At 41.8% G+C, this 9,171-nt stretch overlaps 1 long non-coding RNA gene across 1 annotated transcript; it reads left to right on the top strand.

Annotated features, from left to right (window-relative positions):
* Window positions 1–244: 244 nt before the first annotated feature.
* Window positions 245–8,599, top strand: LOC114068339. The gene is made up of 3 exons (XR_003573572.1): window positions 245–299; window positions 741–801; window positions 8,499–8,599. It is a non-coding gene; the product is annotated as an uncharacterized LOC114068339 (long non-coding RNA).
* The last annotated feature ends 572 nt before the right edge of the window (window positions 8,600–9,171 follow it).

The following is a 9,171-nucleotide window of genomic DNA, read 5'->3' as shown; positions in this document are numbered from 1 at the left end:
TCTAACCTGCAGTTTTCCTTTTTTTAAGCCCAGGCTTGTGGTTTTGGGGGCATCTGCTCAAAGTATTTTTATTAAGTTCTCAATTGTCACTTTCTGCAGTTTAATTCCTTTTTCCCCTCACACCTCATGTTGCCTAAAATTGGTTTTGGCTTGTGAAAAGCTGTCTCTTAAACACCAACTAAAATACACTGTTATTCAGGGTTGGAAATGGCTTCTTGACTTTGGGGACTCTTCTGTAATGTGCAGAAATCCTGAGGCTGTTCCAGCAGGAGAGGCCTGAGGCTGCCATCCAACTACAGGTAAGTACTTTCTCCTACCCTTAGTGCTCAAGGGTGTTCTTGGTGAAGAAACTCATGGTGAGTTCCTCTTTGTGCTTCAGTTTCTAGAGCTCTATTCAAGACACTGAGTGTCCAGTTTGTTGTCGTCATGGTTACCTACATTTTTTATATTTACTGATATTTCTTCTCTTCCCCCCCCACCCCTTGATTCTGGCTCCAAGCAGCGATTTAACAGTTGATTTTTAAAGAAAAAAACCCAAACAAACCGACCTCCAAAACTCCAGCAGGTGCAAATGCTGGCAGCTAAAATGGATTCATGCTAACTAATAAAAAATTCCAATTGTTTTTATTTGTCCCCTGCAATAGATTGAAATTACATCTTCCCTTTTCCTAAGCAGCTCCTGGATATTTTTCGTGTCACCTTGACTGCTAAATGATTTTGCTCTCTCTGTCCTGTTTCAGCTTTTCCCTCCTGTGCTGGTTTGAGGGTCTCCTGAACAGTGCACCCTTGGCTCCACACAAGGTGAGAACTATCCAGGATAGTTTTTAAAGCTTTTTTACACAGCCAATGGGGCACTTATGGTTTTTCTCTTTCCCTGTTGGTCAGGGAGGAAAATGGGATGGTAATTTAGGAGTTATTTCTGAACCAATGATGTTCCTTTTAAATAAGAAAACTCTGCTGCTGCAAGGAATTAAGGGTTGTTTTCAGCTCATGAGTAGTCAGTGGTATTTGAAAACGATTTCCACTGATCCATCTGCAAATGAAAAAGGGGCATTTCTTCTCTCAATCTGAGATCAATGCAGGGAATTTATCCTAATCTTCCTAAACCATCCAGCCTCCCAAACTAACAGTCACAATCAGGCAGCTGGCAGGTCACAAACACCAGCCCTGGGGGGGTTGTGACTGTGAATAAGCAATTTTACAGCAATTTTACTGCGAGACAGGTCACCAAGAGGCATTTTAACCTCAGCAGTTATTTTTCCCAATGTCGATGACATCATGAAAGGAGCCAGGAATGTATTTCTTTGGACAATTAGAAGCAGAGATTGCTCTTGACCTTGATATTTATGGGGTCCCAAGCATCTTGCAGCAAGAGGTTATATGAGTCTCTGGAGCAAACCTGCCAAAAGTTCGGAAAAGTTCCAAAATAGCAATAATCCATGATTTCATTGTGCATGGCTAATTGTTTTTCCTGAAAGAGAAAGCTCATGTTTGGCAGGTTCCTTTGTAACAACGAGATAGCAAAGGTTGTAAATCCCTGCACAGCAATTACTGCACGATCAGACTTGGTAACTCGTATATATCTCCCCTGGAAATACAATAATGCTCTGCTAAAGGCGGGGAAAAATGGGATTTGGGGCCATGGTATTTCATTCTGAGCTGCACAGAGAAAATTGAGTCTGTTTTCAAGAAATGATTAGTTAGGAAATGCATCAGTATGAGAAATATCAGTGTATGTATGTGCAGTGTGTACACAGTGCAGTGGTCTACCAGTTCACTAATGGAAAAACACTGTGGAGATTGGGGGTTTTCAAACCACATAAATTTTAAACAATTTATTTCTATCACTCCTTATAAATGAAAGGAGAACACAGGTGAGAGGAAAAATGTTGATGGATCAAAAATCTGGTGTACTCTACTCATGCCTGAGTCCAAGCTTTCTCTTCTCTGGTGGAGAAGGGAGGGAGTCTCCTCTTTTGGACTGAATGCCTGCTGAATTTTGGCTGTCTCTAGATCAGTGTCTGAGCATCACCTGGAAACAGCTACTTGGAGATAGGCTTGGCTTTGCCTTATTCAGATGATGGTTATATGGGACTTGTGGTGCCAGAATTTGTCAGAGTAGATATAAATATGTTGTTACATTTTAAGCAGAAATAGAGAAGGACTGGGGGGATATTTCCCCCCAACCCCTCCCTCCAAACAATACTTCTAATGATATTTGGACATGTAATTATAAATAATATGTAGAGTTTGGCTTTGCCACGTTTGAGAAAGAGAAAATCCAATCTGAACAGCTGCCAGGGGATGGAACAGCCTGATCTGAACAGCTCTGAACAGCCAGTCAAGGATGACAGGGAAAAGGAAAACCTGTCTTCCAATCAGGGACTGAAACCGAAGACTGAGAGAGGATGCAACTGCTCCCTGAACACAGAAATGGCATTAACAGCATTTGGGGACAGGCATAATGGAAATTAAAGGGCAGCACTGGAGCAGAACAAATGGCTCCACGCTGAAAATGGAGATGCGTGGGCTGGCTATTAAGCAAAGTTTTCCAACTGATAATGTTGTATTGGCTTGGAGTAGAATTTTAATCCGATTAGCAGAGGAAGATGAGAATCCTGCCTGTATATATGGCCCAGAAGCATCCTTCTGGTCCTGTATGTTCAATTCCTGCATGCCTGGAGCAAGGACAAGGCCCATAGGCAGGCTGACCTGCCAAGGAGTCAGGGAAGAAAAACTGGAAAGAAAACCAAGGAGCTCCTAAATTCCTTGCTGAGATTTCCCATTGCCTCAAATGTTGTAATCCCCACTGCAATTTCACAGATTCAACCCACTCTGTTCTTGTGGGTCTGATTAAAAAGAAGTGAACTAGCAAATGCTCAGTTAGGCAAGCGTGTTTTTAAATTCATTAAAGGTAGGACAGGGAGCAAAGACATTTTCTGTGATGCAGGATATCTCCTATAGGAGCCCTTTCACTCCCTGCTGCTGCCTTCCTAAATGACCTCCTCAGTTTTAATGATCGCTGGGTAGTTTCAAGTCAGCAATTAATCCCAGGCAGGACTGAGCCCGGGCTCCCCTGAAACACCACCTTCTCAGTGATGAACTCCTTACCTGCTGGCAGCATTTAAGTCCCCTGCTCACAGCTATTGCAGCCAGAGAGATCAGTGCGTCACCCTGCCTCTCAGTATGAAAACTGGGAGGTGCTTCTACCTTGGATCTCCCTGGTTCCTTGTTATTCCATTCACTTAACCTAAATTTTCAACTTGATAAAGATTTCAGCTGACAGGCATTATTTATAATGCCCATAACTTCAACTGTGGCATTTGCTTATAAATAATTTATATAAAAGCATATGCTTTCCTTTTATAGAGGCACGGAAGATAATTCCATTACCGGGGGTTCGGTTATTAAACACATTCATCCACCTGAAAAAAAAAAAAAAAAAAAAAAAAAAAAAGAGTCTGAAAGGCAAAGCAAATATGCTGGGTTCAACCCTACCTGTTAAGAAGGACACACTATGGGAAGTTGCCTTGATCAAAGGCTTTTCCCTCTTGTTATCATCATGTCTCTTTTTCACAATGAACACTTGTCATTTGCATGAGCTTCCCAAAGCGGGCAGAATTGGTAAAACCAGCGCATTACTGGTGCTTGATGGTTTGAATCTTTCTTTTTGCTTCTAAAAGGAATAAATAAACCTTGATAATCACTGCAGGGAGGGCAGAGAGCTACATGGAAACTACTTTGCTTTAATCATCTCGAAAATATCTCGTCCTCGTTCTGTGGATTCAAGGTCACACAGATCTTATTTTTCAGCCGAGATTGGAAGGTGATGAAAGAAACGGTACAACTACAGCCCTGTCTCCACATCCTGAAATGAAGAAATCTTATGCCATGGATATATAACTTCTTCTGCAGGTGATGGGTGGGTTTTGTGCCTAAGCTACTTGCAGAGATGCTAAACACAACTGCAGATGAGGGCACTATTTTAACACTTGCCAAGCGGCTTTCTGAACCCTTTGGCAGGGCTGCTGAACTCAACACGGAGCTTTTATCTCTCTGAATCACTCGCAGGGCGGATTAATCCTTCGCTTGCAGGTTTGTCAGATGAAAAGCAGCTTGGATGGTTTGATATATTTTTTTTTTTTTTTAATTGTGGCTAAAATACTGATGGAGCTGTGTACAAATCACATAAAGCCAGTCAAAAATCAGGGACACCTTTCACTAGACCGAGTTGCTCAGAATCCATCTAACCTGGCCTTGGACACTTGCAGGAATGGGGCAGCCACAGCTGCTCTGGACAACCCGTTCCAGGGCCTCACCACCCTCACAGGGAAAGATTTCTTCCTACCTGGCATTTGCTCCTGCTGCTTCAAGAAACACGGGCAGGGCTGGAGAGGCCGATGGTTTGACGCAGCCGGGTGTTTCTTATGCTCTTATGCTCGTTGGATCCTACAAATCCTTACTTATAAAGCAATCTTCTCTCATGTAAGTAGCTTTGAGCACTCAGGCAATATATGATTCTTTATCTGACAGCGTCACATCCACGTTTTCTATGAAACAAAGTGGGTCACAGGCATTTTTTTTTTGCAAGTCTTTCACCTGACAGGTCTACACCAAAGGTGAGCTGGTTTTAAGGGGGAAGCCAGTTTCTCTCTGCCAAGTTCTTTGCCAGCCATTCTTAAGGCTTATCATACCCAGTTCTTCCCCACAGAAATGACACTCATTTTCTCAGCAAAATGGGAGAATAGCAGCCTAATTTATTGCAATCCCTGCAATGTCTTTTTTGAAGCTCAGGCGGGATTCAGAGATGTTCAGCCTGTTCCAGTTCTGAATGGCTTACTGAGCTCTGAAAAACTACTATTCAAATCTTTCTTTGCTTTTACCTTAATTTCCCACCACCACCACCACCTTTTCACATGGAATTTGTCAAAATCAAGGTGATGTCTTTTAAAGTATTTTCAGAAAGAAAACCTGATTGCTGTTTTCTACCTGGTCAGGTACATTTCACATTTTCACATCCCAGTTTTACACTGATTATTAACTTTAAATAGTTCATGGGAAGAAGGAGATAAGTGAGAACATGGCTGAGAGGAAGAAAGGAAATGACAAACCAAAGAGAAGAAGTTGCTGGGGATTTACACTCTAAGAGTTAAATAGGGTTGTGAAAGAACGTGCCTGTTCTTTTTGTATTCTAACTAACCCATGTAGGTGACTCTGGAAATCTCTATCCTTGTGTTTTCCCATTTCTTTTCCCCAGGGAGGACATATATCTGTAGGTCAAGCACAGAGGTCTGAAGAACAACTACATCAACAAGGTAACAAAACACAAACAGAAACCCGAATCAATATTCAGTCAAGCCCTTTAATTATGCAGCTCATTTTGTGTTGATGTAAGTAGATCCTTGATTCTGAAGCAACCTGTGCCTAGGGAAAAGGAGTGGAAGAGACTGTGGTGTCCCTGCACACAGCAGCTGATGGGGAAGCATGATACAGTGAAGAGATGGAAAGTGTGAGAGATGTAAAACCTCAGCCAGTCTGACATTCAGGAGCAGTGGAGGTACCCAGGGAGAGGAGAGGGAATATGGACCTCAGGAGAAGAAATTATTTTAGAAGCATGTATATATATATATATATACACCTGGATTTGACCCATCTTTATGTCAGATGAAAGACCTGGTATAAAAGGAAGTTTGTGTGATGAAGAGTGGAAGGTTGTCATCAGGCCATGGAAAAATCTCTTCACAAATTCTTTTTTTTTTCCACATCGGAATTCGGGAACAGAGGAATGTAAGATCTAAGTAGCTCACATGCTACAACCTTTAAAGTAGCTTATTTTAAAAATAGAAATCAGATCTGATCTCTCCTTTGGGCATAAAAGAAGTGTTGCAGAGAAAGGGACAAGGAGTTCTGGATCAGATTCTGTGGTCAGCAGCTCAAGTGGCTTGAAATGATCAAAACTCCGGTTGAATTCTTCCAAAAGACTGTTCAGATTCCTCTGGGTGTGTGTCTGTGCTCCAGTGGTCACAGCAAGACAAAATAGGTGGAATGGAAGACAACAACCACCAACTTTGGGGTGAAACTCCAGTGGAACCCCGGTAAAACATCACTGTCACTGGAGAATTAATTACATCGTGTCAGTCAATGTGAACACGCGAGATAACACCAAATTATAGGTACTGTTCCAAAGAGAGAGAGTTCCTGGCTTGAGAGCACCTCGGTGTGAGCTCTGTCCCTGCGAGAGATGCACATACCCACGGACATGCGGGTTTTTAGGAACGCTCCACGGGGGCTGGGACATCTCCTGGGAGTCGGGGAAAGCCGAGAGCGCTGGCAGAGGCAGCAGGCTGGCAGCTCATGAACTGCACGTTACTCTGCGTCTCATAAATCTGCAGGAAGTTCATTTCTTCTCCTCTGAGAATGACTAAATGTGAAGCCTCTCCCTGCCAGTTATTGCAGCGCTGCACCGAGCGGGTTGGATGTGGAGGCTGCTATAAATAGCAGCGAACGAGCTACTAATTGGGCAGTTATGTAATGGCTTTGTTATGAAACCCGGTTTGGGTTTGACACCTTCTGTTTGCTAAAAACAACAGGAACAACCCCAAACAGACCCGGGGGTAGCGGTATGCCACACGAAATAAAGGCTGGGTAATCGCCGACGTTTCAAAACTCAAATAGAATTTAAAAGAGGAGGGGAAAGATCAATTCGTTTCTCTGAATGCCAAGAGGATGTGAGCTGGAAGGGAATCATTCCACAGATCTGCTGTTCAAAGGGATACTTTAAAGTAACTTTCTTTAATACCTGCCCTGCAAATACTGGCAAAAGAGAAAAAAAAAAAAAAAGAATTCCAAGCAGCCTGTTTTTGTGACTTGTGAAGTCTCAGAAAGTGCTCTTTTCATTTTAAAAAATGGGGTTTGAATGAGTATGAACAGAAGATAATTTAAGGAGGAAGAAGGACCAGAAAATGTGCGTGTGAGACACGCTGATACAAATCCTTCACTAGGACGAGGCACTAATCTCTACTCTTGCAAATGATAATAGACAGCCTGGGCAGTTTGACATTTTTAAAGTAACTTTAAAAAAAAAAAAAAAAAAAAAAAAAGAGAGAGAGAGAGAGAAACAGATGGGGATGACATTTTGTTCCCTGCCATACAGAAGCGGAGAAAATTGCATTCCATTAGGAGAGAAGCTTTTATCCAGGGTGGCCCTTTGCAGTGACTGTTCCTGGGTATTCCAAAGGCTGGACATCACCAATTCAATGTCCAGCGCTGGGAGCTTCTGCTCCTGATGAAACCCTTTGGCTGTGGGGCTCTTTTCCTTCGGATGCATCTAACACCGCAGCATGGAGAGCCTGGAAGAAAAAGAATCCTTATGGAGGTTTGTAATTGTATGTATATAATAATATATAAATATAAATATATAAATATCATAAATACATAAATATCATAAATATATAAATATGGTAAATATATACATTTCAGGAAACTGGCCCCAGATACCACACTCAGCCCTGCTAACTCTGTTATTTTCCACTCCTTGTCATTTTAAATTGTCTAGGTGATGACAAACCCCCTGATTTATCCAGCACTGGATGTTAGGAAGGGTTTATTCTAATAAAGGAAAACTCTACTTTGTTCCTTCATTATTAAAACACCCGGAGGAGGCAGCCAAGGGGCTTGCAGAGACTGGATGCACCGTGTCCCAGCACCACACTAATTACAGCCAGCATGCCTAAAAAGCTGGGATCATTTAGGGTTCAGCAAGTGTTGAAAGGAGTAGGACACTATGGAAACCAAGCTGGAAGTTGGGTGGTCCAGATGGCTCCCACATGTACCCAGTTAATTATCAAGATCTAGAGTCCCTTATTCTTTTTGTGTGTGTACATCTATATCAGTATGCAGAAATACATATAGAGAGAGAGACTATTCACCTCATCAGGATGTTTTGGAATTACCATGTGGCAAATAATAGAAGAATCTTCTCCTAAAATAAAATATAGGCAAGCTTTGCTACTCCTACACATCAGATGAAAGGAGTTTTCTCTCAGATGCATCTCTTCACTAACTGTGTAACTTGTCTGTGTTGTTGCTGCTCTTCTGTAACCTCACTTGTGTGAGGAGGAAGAGGGATCAAGCAGCTCTTCTTGAGTAGTAAATTCATATTTCATATGTTGTAGCTATTTCATATTTCTGTTGTGCTGGTACCAAAGGGGTCCAATAGGGTACAGGATGTGTCACCCATTTCTCTGTAGGACAGGGTTCAAAATTCATCCACAGTACTATGATTTCTTCATTCTCAATTACTCTGAGTTCATACTGGTATAAAAGTATATTTTTACAATACTTCAAAAACTTTTAAAACACTTTTGCACTGTCTAAATCTTTAACTGCTGTTTAAATTTTAAATACCTTAAAATTATCAAAAGTTACCTTTAAATGACGTTTAAATGCAGGAATATTTTTTTCCTGTGTCTGATATAATTTTTTTTCTTCTGTAACAGTGTGTTATCCACCCTTTGCATTGCCTGCCTGCTGTGATAATACACGTGCTGCAATTCCCTGTGTATCCTGCTGATCCTTCTTTTTCCCAGGATAAGGCAACCCAACCTTCCTCATTGGTGAGTCCATGTAATTAATCCGTGTCTATTGTCTACTCGTATCTGTTAATTACCATTTCCTGCTGGATGTACATATATTTTATTTCACATGTCCATCACATTTCAATTGATTTCTGGCAAATGGTTTTTCTAACTGAGAAGCTGAGAAGCTTCTTCTCTGTGGGATGTCATCCAGAAAATACCGTGTTTTTTTGTTTTCCTCTGGATTTTACCAGGTCTTTTTTCTTTTCTTTTGAATCCATGGGAAAACCTGGTCTTACAACTGTGTTTTCCTCAAAGCTCAGCTTCTTCCCAGTCAGTGGTGTCTCCTGTGCACTGGTTCCTTTGAGATCTTTTCTCACCAAATCTTTTCTCTCCTCTTCGACTCAGTCTGTCCAAACTATTGCCATTAAAATGTTTCCCTTTTCTCACCGCTCCCAGCACGTTCTTCTCCTTCTAAAATCTCAACATTGACTAGTTTCCCCCATAAAATTCAAGCCAGCTCTGGTTAACTCTGTTCCTGCTTGCTTCTGACTCCCCTCCTCTTGGAAAGCTGGAAATGCCTGTGCATGGGAAG

This window comes from Empidonax traillii, unplaced genomic scaffold, assembly GCF_003031625.1.
Source record: "Empidonax traillii isolate 1590-97213 ecotype Southwest subspecies unplaced genomic scaffold, ASM303162v1 scaffold1043:size250015, whole genome shotgun sequence".
NCBI classification, from domain to species: Eukaryota; Metazoa; Chordata; class Aves; order Passeriformes; family Tyrannidae; genus Empidonax; species Empidonax traillii.
Note: the sequence above shows the minus strand (reverse complement) of the source record. Positions and strands in the feature narration are given on the sequence as shown.